Source organism: Peromyscus californicus, unplaced genomic scaffold (assembly GCF_007827085.1).
Source record: "Peromyscus californicus insignis strain IS unplaced genomic scaffold, ASM782708v3 Scaffold_4__1_contigs__length_199733344, whole genome shotgun sequence".
Classification (NCBI taxonomy): Eukaryota; Metazoa; Chordata; class Mammalia; order Rodentia; family Cricetidae; genus Peromyscus; species Peromyscus californicus.
Genome location: NW_026294562.1, coordinates 29,859,822 through 29,882,559, shown reverse-complemented (window position 1 = coordinate 29,882,559; position 22,738 = coordinate 29,859,822). Strand labels below are relative to the sequence as shown.

General features: G+C 42.0%; 1 protein-coding gene across 10 annotated transcripts in view; it reads right to left on the bottom strand.

Moving 5' to 3' along the window:
* Window positions 1–22,738, bottom strand: part of Sgms1 (sphingomyelin synthase 1) — a 277,830-nt gene that overhangs the window by 178,070 nt on the left and 77,022 nt on the right. For all 10 annotated transcript variants that reach the window (XM_052760579.1, XM_052760585.1, XM_052760590.1 and 7 more), the window contains exon 2: window positions 2,671–2,761. The gene's annotated coding sequence lies outside the window, so the exon portion shown is untranslated. The remainder of the gene's footprint in view (window positions 1–2,670; window positions 2,762–22,738) is intronic.

Below are 22,738 nucleotides of genomic sequence, written 5' to 3'. Positions count from 1 at the left end.
CTATAACAAGGACTGCTGAATTAGACCAGCCTAGATATTTTAGGCATGCCTTAACTTTAAAATGGAAGTCAAAAAATGTATTACCCTGAGGAATAGGTTAAGCTTTTGTTTCCACAGAAAACAAAATATTGTGGATTCATTCAAGAGATCAGATTTGATCCGAGAAGATCCCCTGAAAATCCTGGCTACAGACATAAAGGAATAAACCTCGAAAAATTACAAGACAGGTAATGTATATTTTGCTGGCTCAAAAATTAAAAAAAAAATCATCTTTGACTGGCTTGCGTGCAACACACAGTCCATATTTGTATTAATTCAGATATGTATGTTACCTTTGAAAGTTTGTGTGTTTTCAGAACAAGAGGACCAGAAACCAATGAAAATGGGTGGCGCAGGTGATCCAGCTTTTCAGAGCGCCTCTGTTGCAGTTTCCTCAGAGTTCTGCATCCAGAACAGCTTTAAGAATGCTGGCTGAGATGGTCCAGCCTCACAGACTGTTCTAGCCAGGACTACAGATAAGCCTTGTGCTTTCCCATTGTAGAGACTAGACAATATATATTGTAGTTATCTCCCTCAGGACTTGATCATTATTTCAATTTTTTCAGGTTCCCTAAAAAGATGCTTTTGCCCACAGACAACAGGAAGCAGTCTAGGGAAAACAAGGCCCACATTCCCAAGACATGGTGGTTTTTGATCATTCGATGGGTTATGGATGTTTGTCACCATTTAGGGGGGTTAGTTGCAAATTGTTACTGGTTCTGATAAGAGAGGAAACTGAATAAGGAGGGGTTGGATTCAAGGCTCTCTTTCTGAAAAAGAAAAAGGGGAGATATGGGAAGGATAGGATAAAAGTAGATTATTGAACTACTTTTAGACTGAAAACAACTATTAATCTCAAATACTTTACATTGACATGGATTTCTGTATATTGATACCAATTTAAGGTTATTTTTCTTATACTGTATATATGTCTCTAATCTAAAGGATCTTTGTATATTGATACAAATTTAAGGTTATTTTTGTTACAACATTCTGTATATATGTTTATACTCTTGTTTAAGGTACTGTATGCAGTATTATACCTATTCATTTACAAATGTAAGGTAAAGTTCTGGTCCTTGAAAGCTATTATTATAAACCATTAAGGATAATTAAGAAACGGAGGTTAGTAGTTAGTCATCTATAACAATCAAACTTGTAGTTATGTTAAATATGTTTAGATAGATAGTATCTGAACACTTCAAAGACCTACAGAATATGGCATTTAAAATGTTTTGTTATCACAGGTCTTTTCATGACAGTGCAACACATCTGCTCCTGGCAGCATCAATCTACTTCATAAAAGGATGATGGACATCTAAGAACCTCCATGTGGAATTTGTTTTCATTGTGACAAAGCTAACCATTTGGGCAAGAAACTGTTCTTGCTTCTACAGTTGACAGTATTCTGTCCAAACTGGACATACAGGGCACAAAGGAAAGTGACTGCCAAACTTTGATAAAAACAAGGAAGGACAGTCCTTCAAAATTCCTGCTTCATGGAAAAGTCTGCCAGATAGTCTAGGCCTGTAGGCCAAAGGCAGATGTCCCAAGATTGCAGAAGAACCTTGGGTGCCTGTCCAGACAGCCAGATGTCTGTCATTTCTATAGTTTTGGAAGTGGTTTGCACTGCACTTTCTGTTTACTCAGGTAATATTATATCCTTTTGGGGTCTTTGATGGAGTTGAAGACTAGATAGTTATAGTTATACTATCCCTTAGTTATGACAGAAGGTAAATTAGGTACAAAACTTTGGACTCACCAAGATAGGATAAACAATGGAGTATTTTCTTTGAATTTGCCAAATACAAATGGATTGAATATTGTAAATGTAATCCTTACTTGATAATTGTTCTTGTTGTATATAGCTTTACTATGTTAAAGTTAAAACCCTTCCTTTTTATTTACACAAAAAGGGGGAAATGTTGTGGAACATTTAACTATGTAAAGATGTGTTACATTTGTTTATGCTGTGGAATATTACTTTAACTGTGTAAAGATGTGTTACATTTGTTTATGCTGCATTTGTTTAATTATGAAAAGATGTGTTCCTGTTTCACCTTGCCTGCCTAAGGCACCTGATTGGTCTACTAAGAAGTTGGAAGGCCATTAGCTAGGCAGAAGAGGGATAAGTGGGGCTGGCAGAGAGGATTAGTGGAGGGAGAATTCTAGGCTCAGAAGAGGAGAGAAGAAGAGTGGAGAGAACAAGGGAGAAAGAGAGAGATACCTGGGGCTAGCCGGCCAGGCAGCCGCCAGTCAGACAGACACAGAAGAAGAAGGAAAAGTGGGACACACAGGAAGAAAAGGTAAAAAGCCCTGAGGCAAAAAATAAAGAGAAGCAGGTTAATTTAAGTTAAAAGATCTAACCAGAAACGTGCCTAAGTTAGGCCAAGCATTCAAAACTACTAAGTCTCTGTCATGATTTGGGAGCTGGGTGGTGGCCCCAAACAAAGAAAAGCCTGGTACATTTCCTTGGCAAATTTTTCCTTGAGATACCACAAAAGACTGGACATTCTCTCACCACCACCTGAGTTGGACACCCAATCTCACAACAAAGCAAGAGGAATTACAGGGAATTACAACTTCAGACCCTGAGTTCCTCCAGAATGAGTGAGGTGCAGTTTCACTTACCTGTGCTATCTCTTCCACACACACCCCACAGCTGTGCTCCAACTGCCCTGTGCTGGAAAGGTCACAGCTCCTTCAGCCACTGAAGCTTTGCCTAGAATAACAAAGGCAGGAAAGAAGTCAATCAAAGGAACCAGTGTCCACTGAGGAAAAAACTCATCTAATCGGGGAAAATCTTCACCATTAAGAGGAGAAACGACCACCAAAATTAAGGAAAATCTCTAGTTAGGCCTGAGTCATCTTTCATCTATAATGAAAACTCGAAGTAGTAAGTCAGCATGTGTAAAAGAAATTTTTCTAATTTTCAAAGAGCACTGGTATACATTTCCTCACTGGAACTCCACAATCTTGAGGATATGATACTTCTTGAGGATACTCTTTTTAAATGCAGCAGTAGTTAAAGTTCCCAATGGTTAGAAAACTTCCCCCCAAACTATTCCGCTAAGAAGTATCAAAGAAGAAATGAGAGGGGCTGGCATACAGTGCAGCTGGCAGAGTGCTTGCCAAGCATGCCAAAGCCTTGGGTTCAATTCCCCCATCCTCTGTGGCTCCTGAATCCCAGCCCTTGGGAGGTGCAATCAATATTGTTTCTTCTTGCATTGGATCTGCTGGTCTACCTTTTCTGCCAACAGATGCAGAAATGCCTTTGTCTGCAAAGTGACCAAGACACCGCCACAAAATAGTTTACTTAGAAAAGGAACTTAGGGTAGAAAATCCATACCGAGGCAACTGAACCTGTGTTTTTCACATCCCCTCCTTTGCCCTCTAAGTCATATTTACCATTGCTGAACTTTATAATTTAAATCTTTATAATTACAAATCTACAGAAAAGTTTCAAAAATAAAAGTGCAAAACATACTCATGTAGCCCTTACCTGGATTTGCTTCCTGGCATTTAACCCATTTTCCTGAATGTTTAGCACACACATTTAGCACTTTTGTCTTGAGCTATATGAAGATCAGTTTCACACATCATGGCCCTTTTTTCTCTAAAAACTTCAGAAATGATTCCCAGAGAATAGGAACACTCTTACACAATCACGAAGCAGTCATCAGCCTTGGTACCACTGCCACCGAAGTTTGAATTCACTCCATATTCAGTTGCCCTAACAAGGATTTTTTTTATAAGATTTCTTACAATTCAGGATCCAGTTCAGGGTTAGATAAAGCATTTCGCTCTTAATCCTCTTTAACCTGAAACACACACACAGTACCGCTTTGAGAAGAATGAAGCTCCTCCTTTTTAAATTGATGGAACATTTCCATTTTGGCTTGTCTGACCTTTCCTCCAGTAATTCTGGATGAATGAGAATGGCTTATGTTTTCTCAGCCAGAAAATTTCCTAAGTGAGAAACTCTCTAAATATCACATCTAAAGGTACAAGGTCTTTCCTGGTCCCAAAGTAATACCCACTTGATTCAATAAAAAGAAATCGCGGCATTTCTCCTTGCAACTAATACTTCAGCTAGGGGAAAACATTCTAAGACAATCCAAATACTTTGTCCTCCCTCAAAATCCCTCCTCCCCCACCCCCACTCCTGCATAATCTCAATACTTAGAAAACAGAGGCAAGGGGGTCATGAGTTCAAGGCCAGCCTGAAATACATAGTAAGCCCCTGCCTAAGACAAAGGAAAAGAAGAAGAGAGAAAGAAGGAAAAAGAGAAAGAGGAGGAGAAGCAGAAAAGAAGAAAATTTCCTAGGTATCCACTGTAAGAAGAACTGCTAAATGGTATTATTAATAAAAAGAAACCTGGAGCCAGATATTGGGGTAAATGCTGAAATATCAGAGAAATAGAACAAGCCAACCTCGCCTCGCCAACTTCTCAACTGATTGTGGTTCCTCAGACTGAAAGCCTCTGAGTCCTCACCCATGAGGGTCTCAGTTGAACTGCTTAAAAGGCTTCTAATTCCTGCCTCAAGACAGCAAGTTCCTGTTTCTGCATGCCTTATATACCTTTCTGTGCCCTGCCATATTACTTCCTGGGATTAAAGGCATGTGTCTTTCCCAAGCAAAGACATGAGATCTCAAGTGCTGGGATTAAAGGTGTATGCCACCACTGCCTGGCTCTGAACTCACAGAGATCCAGATGGATCTCGGCCTCCCGAGTGATAGGATTAAAGGTGTGTATGCCACCACTGCCTGACCTCTATGTTTAATCTAGTGGCTGTTCTGTTCTCTGACCCCCAGATAAGTTTATTGGGGTGTAAAATATATCAACCACAATCCACGATGTCTTCCTGTTACATATTTTACATAATGACAGCTGCAGCACACTGACTCCAACCTTCTTTCTAACATTACTATTCCTTCATTATCAGCATTCTACATCATTTGTTCACCTAGTGAAGCAGTTAGGTTTAGTACAGACACATGAAGTCCTGCTTTTCTTAGGATATATCCCTACTCCATTCCTGTACTTTACACTGGTACTCAGACTTAGCCAATGAGAGCCCCTTCAAGCTGCCTACTACGTATTTTTGACATATTTATTTTTCCTTATTTTTATTTCTTTACTTTCTCAGATTAAAAAACGTGTGGGACTTAATCTTGTATCTAAATGTATTTTTTCAGAGAAGAGAAATAGAGACCAAGATTCCTAATGACTGGTTTCCAGTCAGTGTGTTTCACCTTGCTGATCTTCATTCTAAATATGAGCACATGTCCCTTTCTGTCATAAAGTAGACAATTCGAGGGGCTCAGATCCGTTGTGGCAGCTAAATGACTGGGAGGTCTCACCAACTGTGACTCCAGGGTCTACATTTGGATGAGATGGATCCACTTCAATTATATCCCTGGCAGGAGCAAGCAGCCCTACTCCTTGAGATGCTGCTGATCCAGTTTGTTGACACTGTGGCTAAGGAGCTCAAGGAACACAACCTCCTGCATCCATCTTTCTGTCCACTGCCTGGATGCAGCTACTGTCTGCTATCCACGATCACCTGGAGATCTCAAGCCTCAAGTACTTCTTTCTCCATTATCTTGCTGTACAAATTCCAGCCTCAGCAGCCCTAAGCTACAGACCTGCCATCTCCACGCTATGAGACCGCAGGCTCTCCCAGTGCTGGCCACATCTAGTTTGGCAGAAAATGGGCACAGGCCAAACACAAGGTCAGGCCAGAGAACCCTCAAATGACTGTCTTCTCCCATAGGTCACAATCCTGGCTGTTTGTTGTCCACTGCCAGAGGCTTCATGGATTAAGAGCCTGTATTTAGTGTGAAAATGTAAGATCAGCTCTAGCTGCCTCTTTTTGTCTTCATGCCTTCAACATTAGGTAAGGCTGTACTGGGAATGATGAAGGATCAAACACTTTCAACACATTTTAATAAGGTCTGTAAGCATTCCAAAAAAGTCACTTTCTGGCACACACTTAGTGGAGCACCTGTTCACTTGCTCTGTAAGCCCACAGTATCCAAACGGCTCTCTAGGACGGAAGTGATTCCAGATGAGTTGACAAAGAAATGCCTCTCCTCACTCTAGAAAACAGGCACTCACTTCATGGCTGTCCACCATTCCAACACAGCTGTATTTCTACAACTCATCCTCCAAGTAGCACAGCGAAGCTCCAGCCAAAGCCAACAAAGTTGGTTGCTAGGGTTCAGATTTCCTGTTTATATGCACATACTTAGGAGTGAAGACTTTCCATGTGAATCATTTTCTGATGCGTTTTCATTTTTTTTTTAACTTCTAGCCACATATCTCTACAGAGAATTAGAAAGTAATCAAGAAAAAAAGAAAGAGAAATTGCCACCCCAGACACAAAGTTAACTAGAGGAAATTAGAAGGAAAAAAAAATGATGTTTTCATCACATGCTGTAAGGAAAGACAACTTTGAAATTCTAGGAAGCCAGAGAACTTGTCTTTACCTGCCCAGACTAGATCCACACTTACTGCTGCACACACACACATACACACACACACACACACACACACACACACACACACACACACACACACACACACAGAGAGAGAGAGAGAGAGAGACAGAGACAGAGAGAGAGACAGAGAGAGAGAGAGAGAGAGAGAGAGAGAGAGCGCAATGGTCACCTAGTACTACTGTCTCAGCAGACTTTTTTTCCACGTGAGAACTCCACATTGCAGCCTATGTAGTTCTCACATGGGCAGCCTTGCCTTTCTTTGGTTTCGCTTCAAATGGCCCAGGAATTAAAAAGCAAGTGTTGCCGGGCGGTGGTGGCGCACGCCTTTAATCCCAGCACTCGGGAGGCAGAGCCAGGCGGATCTCTGTGAGTTCGAGGCCAGCCTGGGCTACAGAGTGAGTTCCAGGAAAGGCGCAAAGCTACACAGAGAAACCCTGTCTGGAAAAACCAAAAAAAAAAAAAAAAAAAAAAAAAAGCAAGTGTTATGTAAAGGTGCTGACCTGCCCATCTCCCTTGGCCCTAGCATTCTCAATCCTCTAGGAACCCTCAGAACACCTTCTCAGAGGTCCTTCTGAATCCACAAGTCAACAAGAAGCCAGCTCCACACAGATTCTTCTGTGGGTTCTCACTTCCCAGGAACTGAATGGGAGTCCCTTGGGCTGATAAAGCAAGACCTCTATGATGGATTCCTCATCTGCTCCTCCATCCATCTCCCTCACTTCAGGCCCCATCTCTTGTGAAAAACCCTTCGCCTCTCCAGTGAAGCATCCTGCTTTCCATTCTTCCTTTTGACTCATTTGCTGGGGCATGACAACTCCTGGAAAATTTTTTTTTTTTTTGTGATCGCTGTCTAAGGCTGGCTTAGTGTGCCACCCCAATGCTCTACCTCAGTGCTCCACCCCAATGCTCCACCCCAGTACTCCACCCCAGTGATCCACCCCAATGCTCCACCTTAGTGCTCCACTATAGTGCTCTCCCAGCACCTGCCCACCTTTAGAATAAATAAAGGCAGAACTGTGATGATCATTTTCACTGTGCTAAGCATGGATGAGCACCCAATGTCCACCAGTCCTTTAAAGTGGATGCTATTACCCTCAGCTCATTTCACAAATAAGCAAACGGGCAAAGAGATGCAACAGCATTCCATGTCACAGCCAGGAAGTGGCAGAGCCGAAGAGCTCCAACGCATTTCACTACCAATAAGGTGAAATATGCTTAGCTGAAAATGTAACAGGGTAATGAGCAATACAAGGGAAAGTCCCAGAACATCGATGGTGACCTCGGGGCAATACTGAAAGGACAGTAAGGTTCAGCTCATCTGAATCGCTCACAAGTGACTGATACCCATAAACTAGGCCCATAATTTCCCAGAACATAGGCCAAGCTATGCCACTGTGACAAGGAGATGGACAATTACTACAACCCAGTAATAGACACATGAATCAAGAAAAGAGACAGTACAAATTGAAGATACAAATTCACATGGAAAATTTAATCTAGCAGAAAAATGAAAAAAACAAACAGGTAAACCATTAACATTTGACATTTTAAGATCTACTCTGCTGTGGAGCAATAGACAGAATTTTTACATTTCCAAAGGTAGAAAATAAATAAACAAACCTTCCACTGTTAAGTCTGAGAATTTTAGCTTCAACACAAGGACTTTCCCCAAAACAAGAATTTTAAACTAAGTAACATGTAGTTTCTGTACCCACAATTGTGGGGAACGGAGAGTGCCTGGGTGAATACATGCTGTTGATATGGGTACAGCCATGTCAAGGACTCCAACCCCTCAGCCACATGGGAAAATGGCAAAGCCCCCCAATCACTGAGGCTCAGAGGGATGGCAAGGCCTTCCTCTAAGTCCAGATGTGGATGTTGATAGTGTGTGCAGAAAATGTCCATCACAGCTTTCCCCACCCCATATTTATGCCTAGATACTGCCCCTACCAAGATTAGCTAAACCTTCCTTCTTGGAACCAGGTGTATACCATAAACCTGCTACCTTGTTTTCTGTATGTGCTATAACTCCTCCTCTGTGTTCAGCTGCATGCGATCACCTAGCTGCTCTGTTCAACTGTATATGATAAACACACTGAACTTCTGGGATGCTACAGTTTCTCCATCAGAGAGCCCAGTCCACATGACCCCAGTTTTTCTATGTGTCCATGTTTTTGTCTTTTCTTCATCCCCTTGCTCTCCCAGTCAGCTGCATCCTAGGAGCCATGTTGGATGTTGCACACAATACAACTGCTGTGTTAATTACCAATATGCTAAATTTCAATGTTCATACTTCAGTAGAATATGTAATTCTGTCTTATGGAAGTTTCAACAATAATAGAAAACAGAACCAACTGTTGAAAGCTTTAAGCCATAGACCACTCATTTGGGGAAGCCCAGCTCTGACAGCGCTACAGAAATCTCCCTGCTTCTAAGCACAAACTCTTTCCAAGAGTAACACACATAAAATTTACAAAGCCTGAAATGGGTAACACATGCCTTGGGAGATTCAAGGATCAATTCAATATGTTAACCAAAAGTATTTAGTTGATACCTATTACCCAGCAATCACTCATACGCATTAGCTATTGGTACTGACGTCATTTTAACCTTACTCTTGTCAACTTCAAGCTATTCTGTCTCAGATTCTATTAAAGGCAGGAGGCAGTAAGGCAAATGTAACTTCAAGATGAAAAAGAGCAGGCCACATGTTCAACCACACAACTAGTGCATATCTATCCACTGTCACAATAGAATTTCACAAAGCATCCTCGGAGAACAGGACTAGGTGGGGAAAGTGAGCAGAAAGAGTGCCAAGGGCCATGATTAGAGTATAGCATCCTAGTGTCTTGAGGTGCTTTGAATGACAATGTCCACCATAGGCTCACATGCATGATTAGTCCCCTGTTGGCAGAACTGTTTGGGAAGGATTAGGAGGTGTAAATTGGTTGGAGATGTGTCATGGGGGTGGATTTTGGAGTTTCAAAAGCCCACACCATTCTCAGGAATATCATTTTCCTCTCTCTCTCTCTCTCTCTCTCTCTCTCTCTCTCTCTCTCTCTCTCTCTCTCTCTCTCCCTGCTGCTTGTAGATCAGATTTAAGCTGCCATGCTCCCCAGGCATGCTCACGGACTGGAGGACATGATATTGTAAAAATGACTATGTTACTAAAAGCAATCTACAGATCCACTGCAAATCAGATCCCATCCAAATCCCAATGTCATTATTCTCAGAAATAGAAAAAAAAAAATCTTCATTCAGAAGCACAAAAGACCCCGGACAGCCAATGCATTCCTGAACAAGAAGATTAATATCTTATCTTATTTCAAATCCTATTACAGAGTCACAGCAACAAAACCAGTCTAGTGCTGGCACAAAAGCAGCCAGAGATAATAGAAGAGCCAGATGTAAACCCAGGCAACCACCTGATTTTTGGCAAAGATGCGGAAAATATTCTTTAGTTAAAAGACAATTTCTTTGATAAATGCTGTTGGGAAACTAGATGTCTACACGTAAAACAATTAATCTAGATCCTCATCTCTCACCCTTACAAAAAGGAACACATGGCCTTAACATAAGATCTAAAACTCACCAGGCAGTGGTAGCCCATGCCTTTAATTCCAGCACTCCAGAGGCAGAGGCAGACACATATCTGAGTTCAAGGCCAGCCAGGTCTACAGAGTGATTTCCAGGACAGCCTGGGGTACACAGAGAAACCCTGTCTCAAAAAACAAAACAAACAAACAAACAAAAGACCTAAAACTCAAACTGTGAGAGTAAAAAATAAGGAAAACACTTTTAAGATTTGGGTACATGTAAGAGCTTTCTGAATAGGACTTGAATTGCTATGGAAAACAAGGTCAACAAGCCACTGAGACCTCCTGGAATGAACAGAACAGGCTACTGTACAGCAACAGCAACAGTTAACTAAGCAACCAGACAGCACACAGAACGAGAGTAAAATGTGCTATTTATGCACCTGATGGAAGAGTAGCATCTAAAATATTTAAAGAACTCAAACAAATTAAACTATGAGCAATCAAACAATCCAGAGGGTGGGAGATGGCCTGCCGTGCATGCATAATGATCTGAGTTCAGGTCCCTGGTACCCACATAAAGCCAGGTGTGGTAGTGCCCATCTGTGACCCTAGAACAGGAGAAGTGGACACATCAGACCCTTGGAGTTCATTGACTAGCCAACCAGCTGAATAAATGAGCTACAGGTTCAATGACAGATGCTGTCTCAAAAGAGAAAGTGAAGAGTAAGTAAAGAAGCCCAATGTTGACCTCATCCTACCCCGCCACACACAAGAAAGAAATCAAACAACCTAGTCAATAAACAGGCTAGTGAAATGAACAGACAATTCACAAAGGATGAAATACTGATTGTCAATAGACATGTGAGGCCCAACAAGCCAGGTGAGTTACCTGGAACCTCACCCATCCATGCCAGCCTCAAGACCCAGTCAGTCACACAGCCTAGCCCTGGTCATACAGTCAGTCAGTCCATGGCCTGGTCTCTTAAAAAGCTTCTGTTTGCAACAGATGGAGACTGCTCTAGGGATCCACAACTCATCAAATGCAGAGATTTGCAGTCTACATGGAAGACTCAGTGAACATCAAGGGAGAGGAGACCAGGGTGCCAGCTGCTATTCAGTGCCCCCTAGACAAGACAGGAAAGGAGCACCCATGAACGCCCACCAATACGCTGACTTGAACAAGACCAGGATAATGAAACTATCAGTTGACATATCAACATGGACAAGGGAAATTCCACAAGGTCCCACCCCTAGATAAAGGACTACAGGTAGCCAATGGCTACTGAGAGGAGAAAAATCATTTTCCTGCAGGAACAAGCTCCTACATAGGTTGTTCAATCCCAAGCAGTCATCCCTGGACCCACGTACCTACAGGCAACGAAAACTAGACTCAGCAGGTTGTATATACATATGTTTGTGTGTATACACACATGCATATACATATAAATGTAATGAGAATAATTAAAGAAAAGAGGTTGTAAATTTGGGAGGAAGAGGATGGAGGGGTTAGAGTGATGTAGATAAAGTATTTATGTATGTAGTTATAAAAAACATGAAAAATGTTCAACCTCACTAGTCATTAAATAAAAACTACATTGAGATTCCATCTCACCCCTGTCGGAAGACAATTGTTAGGAAACAACAGCCAATTCTAGTAAGGATGTGGGCAAAGGGGAATCTTTTACACATGCTGGTAAAATGGAAACTTGTCTAGTCACTATGGAAATAGGAACAGAGGTTGCTCAAAAAGTTAAATACAGATCTTCCAAGTGACTCAGTCCTATAACTCCTGGCTATTTACTTAAAGGACTCTCAGTCAACTTATCACAGAGACACTTGGACATCAATGTTTACTTTGGCACTTTTCACAACCACTAAATTATGGAGCCAAGCTAAGTGTCCAACAACAGAAGAAAGGATGGACAAAACTGTGGATGAATACACAAGGGAATTATTTTCCATCATAAAGAAGAATGTAGTTTTAACATTTGCAGAAAAATGGATGCAACTGGAGATAATCACATTACATGAAGTAAGCCAGTCTCAGAAAGACAAATATGTTTTCTTGCTTGTAGTAGAATATTATTTTGAGGTGTGTTACTTTTGTTCATATTGCATTTGTTTAACTCTGTGAAGCTGTGTTATTGTGCCTGTGTAAAACACCGGATGGTCTAATGAAGAACTGAACACACAATAGTGAAGCAGGATAAAGGATAGGCGGGGCTAGCAGGCAGAGGGGATAAATAGAAGGAGAAATCTGGGAGGAAAGATCTAGCAGCCAGAGAAGGAGGAGGACTCCAGGGGCCAGCCACCCAGCTACACAGCAAGCCATGGAGTAAGAGTAAGATTTACAGAAGTAAGAGAACAGGAAAAGCCCAGAGGAAAAAGGTAGATGGGATAATTGAAGGAAAGCTGGCAAGAAACTAAGCCAAGCTAAGGCCAGGCATTCATAATTAAGAATAAGCCTCTGTGTGTGACTTATTTGGGAGCTGGGTGGCAGCCCCCCACCAAAAAAAAGAGTAAAAAAAAAAAAAAAAAAAAAAACGCTAGCTGTTCCTGGATTTTATATTGTCACAAAAAGTTATACCTGGATATATAAAGTGAACGCAGAGGTGAGACTGTATAGTAAATAAAGTGGACAGCCAGAAAGGAAGAAAGGGTGAGACAGATGGAGAGGCCAAAGACAGGAGGGATATGCTTAATGTAGAACACATACTGCGTGAGAAAATTCTAAGTGCTTTTTGTTTTTTGGCTTTTGTGGGGTGTTTTTTTTTAAGAACCTGGGCTTTGAAGTTAGACACATCTGGATTTCCTTTGCAGGTTAGCAAATAACAAACAGATCCTTGTGCTAAAGATGTTCTGTGGGAGGTTATAACCAAACTGGATGGGAGAATGAGATCGAGTAGCTGGAATTAAACATTAAGCAAAATAAAAATAAGTAGATACATACACATATAAACACACACACACACACACACACACACACACACACACACACACACACACAAACTGCTATTGTTCTGCTTCAAGACAGAATCTAAGCCACACAGGAAAAATAACAAGTAGACAGGATTATTCTGATACAGGTGAAATTTAATGGATTTGAATAAAATGTGGACTCCTTAAGATATCAATAAAGATGGGATATTAAAACAAAAAAATGGGCTGGGGAGGTGGCTCAGAGGATAAGAGCACTGGCTGCTCTTCCAGAGGTCCTGAGTTCAATTCCTAGCAACTACATATTGGCTCACAAGCATCTATAATGAGATCAAGTGCTCTCTTCTGGCATTCAAGCAGAACACTGTATACATAATAAATAAAATCTTTAAACACACACACACACACACACACACACACACACACACACACACACACACACAAGATGCTGGAGAATGAGAAAACCTTCATGTTGAGTGGTAAGAACAGTCATTGTGTTTGAAGGCCTTCTCTATCCTTCATCCTGGAACAAGAACTTCACAATGCTATTCACTCTTCAAAACCATTCAAGTTTTATCAAATGATCTCATCTGACAGGTGAGGATGCTGAGCATCTCAAGGCATAAGTGACTAGCTCCAGGTTATGCTGCCAATAAGCTGCAGAGACTGGCATTTTAAACTAGCAAACTTACTAGCAAAGCCATCAGGGACAAAGGGGTGGGGTGTGTCACACGGCCATTCCACAGAGCATTCCCTTGCTCCAATCAAATTCACTGGGCAATATCCAGACCCAGTCATCTCTACATCCCCATGATGTGTGCTGTGCTTGAGTCCCAGTCACTTAGAGCTCCTGAGACACAGTCCATCGAAGTGAGTGAACACTATAGATGCCATCCTGCAAGCCAGAGCAGCCTCAGCACAAGGGACATTCAACAACTCTCCAACTTGTCCATGGGTCTATGTGTCAGCTAGCCTCCAGGAAAACGGCAAAGATGAAGCTGACTCTGTACATTCTAAGATGATCATTTCTGCTAATACTTCCAGAATATGGATGGGGTGGAGTGCAGCCCATGCGTGTATCATTGCTATGTTCTTGCATATACTGCCTGCCAGCTTTCAGTAAATGCAGACAGATACACATGAACACACATGAACACACACACACATACACACACACACATGCACCCCAAGCCATAGAACAAAAGGCTGAGAAGAAGTGTGTGAAAGGCAGCCTGAGGAAGCACCAGTTATGGCTGTCAGAGAGGCCTCTCAGACCCAACTCCTTTTTGGAATGTAATAGTCACAGAAAAGTGGGGCCACGGGAAGTCAGATTTTTCTGAATTATTATTATTTCACTTTTTAATATTGTTTGTGTGCATGACGTATGTGTGTTGAGGCCAGAGGACAACCTGGTGGAGTCAGTTCTCTCTCCCTCCACCTTTATGTGTATTCTAGGACTGAATTTAGTTCACCAGGCTTGCGTGGCAAGAGCCTTTACCCACTCTGAGCCATCTAACCAGCCCCTACGATTATTTTTAAATGAGCAAATTTTACACTCGGGGGTAAAAATGCCTCCCCATCCCCTTTGCCTATTCAAAATATTTGTCAATATTTTGAAATACCTACAGGCCAAAACTGTCTTCTAATTTACTATTTCAGACAGATGAATCATACGTGTAAAAACAATCTACCAGCATTGTGCTTCTGTAAAAGGCACAGAGAAGAGTAAGACTGGGCCAGCTCGTTTACTGGGGAGAGAACACAAACAGATAATTACAGTACCATACAATTAATGCTTTTGGCAAAGCAGAAGCAAGTGGGGGAGAGTGCGGAGGAGGGGGGATGACTAATCCTGCTTGTGTTTCAACCGCACTTAGTGAGGAAGAAGGGCTTTCCCCCAGTGACCTTTGCAATTTCCTTGTCTGATCTTCATTAAAGCAAACGCCACGCCAATCCATCTCCCCACTGCGCCACTCCGTCACCATCCACACTGCACACTTCCCTAACCGACACTGGGTAAGCAGGTTGTGAAATGAATGGTCAGCCACATAGCAGCACGCGAGTTGCCTATTCAACTTTATCAAAGTTTTTGCCCCTGGATCTTTCTACAAAAAATTCTTATCTTTCAACAGTCAACTAATACAGTGTATATTTCTCTATCCAAAGATCTTAAAGACACAGCCAAATGGATGGTTCATCTAAAACTAGGGTACCACCATTTAAGAGTTCCTGTTGTTTGGGGTCAGGGAGACAGGTCAGTAGATGACGTGTTTGCAAGGCAAACGTAAGAACCAGAGTTCAGATCCTCAGCACACATAGAAAAGCCAGGCAGGTCTGCCTGCCTGCCTGTAATCCCAGTGCTCAAGAGGCAATGGGGGATCAGCACGAGACCAGGCCTCAGTAAGCAAAGAGGGTACTGGAAGGAGCCCTCACATCAACCAGTAGCCTCCATGAACACATGTGGCCCACATATGTGCACTTGCACACACACACACACACACACACACACACACACACACACATACACACACACACACCACAAACATACACATGCAAAAAATTAAGTTTGCTGTTGTAACTTAAAAGTTTTTACCTGCAAGAAATATTTCAGACAATATACAATATAGGACATGTATGTACTTAGAATACTCAAAAATAGCCATGCTATAAAATGAAGAAACTAATTTCCCAAGCATAAGGTGACACTTACGACTTTACATTGAAATTACTCTAAATATTTGGTAAGACATAAAGGGCAACAGGGCAGGCCACATAATTCTGACCAAAATCAATTATAAAGAGAGTCTTCCCCTCAGCACTGAGAAATTGTGTCCTTTCGTACCCTGGCCTGTTACAAACGCAGACAAAAGATGTATCAAGTGGCTTCACTAAAAAGCTAAGAGCATAAAACTCAGGAACAGAGTTTTGAGAAGGACAAAGTTTCCTTTTTCTTTTTCTTTCTTTCTTTTTTTTTTAATAAAAAAGTACTTTTGAAGTTGAGAAGTTTTTTTTGAAAAAAAAACAACTCATTTTCAGCATGCTGTATCCATCCAATGTTCTAACAGGACACCTGTTTTTACTATCTCCTTTAACTTCAATGTATGTGTTGTTGATTACTTTACGAACTTCCAGATGACATATATTAGCACCAACTTACGGTCAGTAAGGATGGGAAGGAGAGGGAAGAAGGGAAAGGAGGACAGAGTTTGGTAGGTAAACACTCACACGGGTGCTCCACAGGTCATTACTAGGGCTGATGCTGAACCAGTATAAAAACTAGCCACTCACTACCTAAGTGAGAAAGTCTTCTGGAATCCCCGCAGTATCACTGAAACTAGGGTTTTCCTAAATCTGAAATTCTTTCTATGATCATTCCACCACATGCTCCACAATGAGGACTGATGGGCCCACTCTTCACATCCAAGCACCTGATGTAGAAGTCGTCTCTCAGACTACCAGGCCCTTGCATAGTTACCCACTGTCCGAATGTACATTTTTTGGGCATCACATCTATAACAATCTTGCTTTCTGTGGACACTGAGCTCTTGGGATATGCCAAATAGATTTAAACCAGAGCAGCAGAACAGTTAGGCAGTATTGTTTTCTCAAAAGTAAAGACACTGCAAGGGCTCGTAGTGCACGCCTATGACCTCAGCACTTCAAAGCTACAGCTAGGGGATCAAGTTTGAGGACAGTCTTGGCTATAGACTGTGCAAGAAAAGGGAAAAGGAAAAATGAGTAAGAAAAGAAACCAATAAATGCAAACAGTCCCTGGAGTTGAGAGACTCCGTAACCAGTTTCCAAGTGAGAGGCAAGATGGTAAGTCAAACTCCAAGAGCATATTCCTGGTAATGAGCTAGTTACAGTCAGGCATACAGCTGCATTATTCATCAATCGGAGCTATTGCTTAAGCTCCAGGTGCGCTGAAGAGTTTGGTTTATGGTTGCCTCTGTATTTGCCCAAATTTACATGCTCCATCCTAGGCGAGGCAGATCCACCTTCTCTCCAGCTACATGGATCAGGTCTGGATTTCCTGGACTTATAATGGCAAGAGGATAAGCTGGTGACTGAATCCTTTGAATGTCTGAGTCATTATCCCAATCCACTCAAGCACTGAGTGAAGCTCTAGGTACCAAGCAACAAAGACATGCATCAATCCAGAATGAAAATAAGCTTGAGCAGAAATGTAACCAGAAACAGTGTGTTCCCCATTAAGTCAGCACGTTGAGAAATGTTCAATGTGAATGAGAATAAAATCAGCTGAATCAGGCCTGTGCTGGGATGAATGCTATCACTGGGCATCTAGAGTCGTATGAATCTTCCTACTATTTGATCCAGTTCTACTACTAAAATTCAAAATTCTATAATTGTTGAAAACTAAAAATAGAAAGTCTAAGAGTTTAGGAGGCAACTACATTGAATATTATGCAGATATTAAAAATTATTTTCATACAAAAGTAACTAAGATATAATACTAAACAAAGAACGCATAAATGCTCTTTAAAGTACCAAATCCACAGATATGGCCACACAGGACAAGAAACAAAGCTGGCAAAGTGACAGTCACGCATGCCAGTCTTGTTCACCTCTGGGTCGTCAGGGACTTGGAAAGTTCCAGCTCACTGTAGGCCCACAGACAGTGCTGAAATTCTATCCACTGAAAACAACCAGTGTCATCTTAGTGTCTGGTCATTTGTATTGTGCCTTGGCTATTCTTAGGCAGCAGGCAAATGTTGGCTAAGGAACCCCACACTAGGTTGAGGACACTTGCTGGGCCCTGGCAAAAATGATGTTCATCGTCTTTTACATCCCTTTGCTATGGTGAGTCCAGATGTGGCCTCAAAACTTAGCTCCTATGGAATCTGGTGTCTCAAGTTTTGTTCAGATGTTCAGTCAAACATCTGGAAGCCTGGGCTCTGTGGATAACGATGGATAATGATGTGTCAGGTCAAAAGGTCTTTCACCCTCTCTGGGCCTTGATTCCATCTGCGAAAGGAAAGAGTTAGACAAATTTCTATTTCAAAGGTTCAGCCTAGCAATAAAGTAAGAGTCTATGATCTAAGAACGGTCATCAGACAGAAAACAGAAAAGCTGTTGCACACATTTCATTTATCATATACACCTTACCGTAACTTAATTCTTAATGCCTTCTTTGGAGTTAGCCTCTGAGTGGTGTGTGCAGCCTTGTTCTACCAGGATCACTGGATGGGGGCAGTTAAAAGTTTATTTTCTTGGTTGCTGGCCCATTTTTGAGAAATGGTCTCATTATCTCAGGCTGGGCCCATCCTTACTTCAACTTCTGGTCCTCCAGCCCCCACCTCCCAACTGCTGTCAGGACAGACATGCCCACACTTGGTGTTATGGGATGCTAGGGATCAAACCCAGGGCCTCGGGTACTCTAAGCAAGCACTCTGCCAGCTAAGCTACAACACTATTTTGCTACTGTTGCTTTCTTTGAATTCTTCCATGTGAAGGGGCTCATTAGAGGAAAGGGGGACAATGTCCTTGTGCCAGCTGAACTCAATACAACTTCCTTTTCACCCCTGGGTGAAAGCCTATACTCAGTCTACCGCCATTTACCAGACACCAATGGCGGACTTAACTGAGCTTTGGGGCGTGAAGAATGTGCGGCCCAGGAGGAGCCCGCAGTTTCACAATGAGCCTCAGGGATGGACAAGCCTGCTGCCTGCCTCTCGGAACCAAGCTTCGCTTGAGCTGCACTGCCAATGCCATCGCTTCAGTCAACAAAAGATGCTTTGTGTTCAGTCGTCCTCACACCACACTTTAAACGTATTTTTCACAGTACCACAGACCGGCCACATAAGCTTTCAACCCTATATTACAAGGGGGGTTTTGTTGTTTTGTTTTGTTCTGCTCTCAATCGGAAGCCCAAATAATTTGCCTTAACTAGTTCTTTTATTTGGGGAATTATGTCAATTCTCCCTTCCCTACCTCCAAACTTCTCATATGCTCTTCCTTGCTTTCTTTCAAATTCAAAGTCTCTATTTTCATTAATGACTGCTATATACATATATGTACATATATATACACAATATAACTAAATACACAAATACAACCTGCTCAGTCTTTATAATGTCACCTGTATGTGTTTTCAGGGCTGACCATTTGGCGCTGGATAACCATTGGTGTACTCTTCCCTAGGGAAGACTATTTTTCCTGTTCTCAATTGAAAGCATCTCCTTTCAACAACTTTAAAGCTTGTGATCCAACAATGGAATCTAAGAAATCAAGTCTTACTTCAGAGTCTCACCTCCAGACTCCATTTCTGTGTCCCAGCCCCAACAGAATCACAGCCAAAAAGGGTGACCCTGCAGATATCAGCTCCCAGACCAAACCTACTTCTCTCCCTAGCCCATAGGCCCAGGCACACTGATAACCCTGTGTTCCCAGGTCCAAAGAGTAGGCAAAGAACACTCAGTGGCTCAGAGGCTGTATGTATCTGCCCACCCAGAAGCCTCCCTCCAGCTTGTAAGGGCAAAGAGCCAGAGCCAGACGTGGAGGCCAGGGGCCCTTCCGGTACAGGCCGTCCCACCCTGTTCTTTCTAAGAGGAAGTGGGCTGGAAATCCGGTACACTCATTGTTTTATTAATAAAACCTCTGGAGGAGGAAAGCCTTAGACAGGGATACATATTCACTGGGGAAATTAGGAGGCTAAGGCACTAATATTCTTATGTCTCTTGTTGACTTTGGTTATCTTTTGATGAGCAAACTTTGGAAACAAAAACAGAATCCTAGACCATCTAAGTCTGACAAGTTGCTGAAGACACATTAGACAAACGCCTGTCATGATTATGTGCATGGCCACCCACACCACGGTTTTCTGAGATAGGGAGTGAGCCTCATGTGGGCAGAGAAACTCCAGCACTTCCCAAGATGCCTCACTCACAGAATTCCAGCTAGAATAAGATCCATGAAAAGATGCACCTAGACGCAGAGGTGAGAGGCAGACTTGTAGTAAACATAAATTCAAAGTCTCCCCCCCACCCCACCTCCACCCCAACTCATCTCACTATGTAGCCCTGAAAGGCCTGGAACTCTCTACGTAGACCAGCCTGGCCTTGAACTCATAGAAATTGGCCTGCCTTTGTCTCTGCCTCTCAAGTGCTGGAAATAAAGGCATGCTCTAGCAGCCCCAGCACAAAAGATGTAAGACCTACATATTTAATGGACCGGTTCACTGATACAGCCTTATTTATGGCTTCAGGCCTTAGGCTGACTTCTGAAAGCCAGCCTTAGCACCTGACATCTCTCACACTTGAATCAACCTCTTCTGGGTCACGGAAGTCAAGCCAAGGCATACTGGGTGTTCTGGGCTACCTGTGGATAAATGACCTCTCAGCCTCAAATTTCCTGGGCAGACCTTCAAAGTAAGCAAACAGTGCTGCTGTGTTGGTGTGGTTTCAATACTGTCTTGGACTATATTAACATCCCTTCTTCCTTACCACTGATGAACTGGACCAAGTTCTCCTGTCCCACTCATTCCTAATCACTTTTCAGATTGGGATGGTGGGGGGGTGGGGACAAAAAGCTCCTTGGAACCACTAATGTTTAGTTTAATTCAAGATGGCTGGCTATTTCATTATTTTGAATTAAAAGGACAAGACTCATCAGATTCTTTGGAGTAAAAAGTTGCCAAGTTACCCATACATTTGAATATGGTTTTGCTTTCTGAACTGAACTGCTTTAATTATAGAAAAAATTCCTCATGCTCACAGATAGCTCTATAATTAATAAAGTCCAAGAAAGGGGAAGCCAACATGGAATTCCACTGGAGATTCCAGTGGACTTTTTGATGAATGTCTTTAAGCCCTATGTTCACACAGCTCCATGACAGCAATGTTAATCTCATATGTTTATCACAGTCTGTTTATCATACATTTTGTGCCTTGCCAGTATGACATCATCAGCACAAATGCACCACAATCTATTATACAAACAAATTGGAGCATATACTAGAAGCCATCTGGGTCACTTCCCATGTTCACTATGCATCTTCGGAGCTCATTGTTTCCATAGAAATAACTGCTAGAAATAGGCTCACTGAAGTTGAAGGATCAACAAACTATTTCTCAGTTGGTCACAAGAGGCCTTTTAGGGAAAAAACCTTCTGAGTCATTTCAGCATCTACATTTTTCTCAACCAACTTTGGCTAATTTTTCCCTGTCTGTTCCTGCTGCCTTGACTGTTAGCAAAATTTGTACTTGGTTTTAAAATTATTCAAAACTAGTGGTCAGCTAGTCACCTCTGGCTAACAAGTTATATTGCTTAACGTAGCATCTCTATCCTATGAAATAACATCTGACATCTTGTCCATGTTTTGAGGCAGGATCTCACATAGCCTAAGCTAGCCTGTTTGCTATGTAGATGAGAAAGAAGCAGAACTCCCAATCCTCTTGCCTCTACCACCCAAGTACAGGTGTCATAGGCCATGTATCATCATGCCCAACGTGTTTATCTATTGCTATATTTTAGTTCATATTACTAACTACATGACTAGTATTAACTAGCAAATATCCCAGAATCCTCTGCTTATCTCATTTAATTTTCAGATGAAATGCTTTTTGTAGCTTTCTCTTGATAGGCAAATGATCTTTTCTCCAAAAGCTTCAGAGTTTAAAAAACTACTTCAAATGACAAACTTTCCGACTTTAATAAGGATAATCACTTGGGGTGGTATTCAGGACACAACACTGGGATTCTCGGGGCCCTGTCTCCTTCTGGGATGCTAAAGCTTAATTTACTTAGCATATACCATGTTTACTTTTATAGAATTCATGCCAATGCAAGAATAGGCTACAGTTTTTGAAAAGTGTTTTTTAGGTGGGACTGAAAGAGCTCAGGTCGATTCTTTTGGTCAGAAGTCTTGCCCAGATTTCACATCAGGAAGGTGAAATCCAATGGAGAACCAGTGGCGAAGCCACCCAAGAAGATGGCTTCAAACTTGGTTTCCCTGCACATAATCAAGCCCACACTGCATCCAAGAAGCAACACTGTCATTACAGAGTATGAAGAAGCACAGGACAAGACACAAACAAAGCCACATGTTTCTGACACAGGTGATTGACATCTGCATAGAATGACACCCAAAAGGAGGTAAAAACTGACATCCAGATGACAGTTTATATTCTATCACCCTGAGATGGATTCATGACTATTGTTGTGATAAAACCCCATGACCAAAAGCATCCTAGTAAGGAAAGGGTTTATTTGGCTGACATATCCCAGGTCATAGCCCATTGAGTTAAGTCATGGCAGGAACCTGGAGACAGGAACCAACTCCATGGAAGAATGCCCCCTCACTGCCTTGCTCCCCCTGGCTTACTCAGATTGCTTTCTTACGCTGTCCAGAAGCCATACCACCCACTGTGGGCAAGGCCCTCACACATCAATCATTAATCAAGAAAATGCCCCACAGACATCCCCATAAGCCCAACCTGAAGGAGGCAATTACTCAGTTGAAGTTTCCTCTTTCTAGATGACTCTAGCTTGTTTCAAGTTGACAGAAAAACAAGACAACTTCTCGTTAGCAAAATTAAGTAAGTCAAATGGAAACAACAAATACCACCTTTAAAACTAACTAAAAATTAAAAGAATAAAATAAAAACCTAGGGCTGGAGAGATGGCTCACAGATGAAAAACATTTGCTGCTCTTGCAGAGGGCCCCAGGAGAACTCTCAGCAACTGCCTATGACTCCAC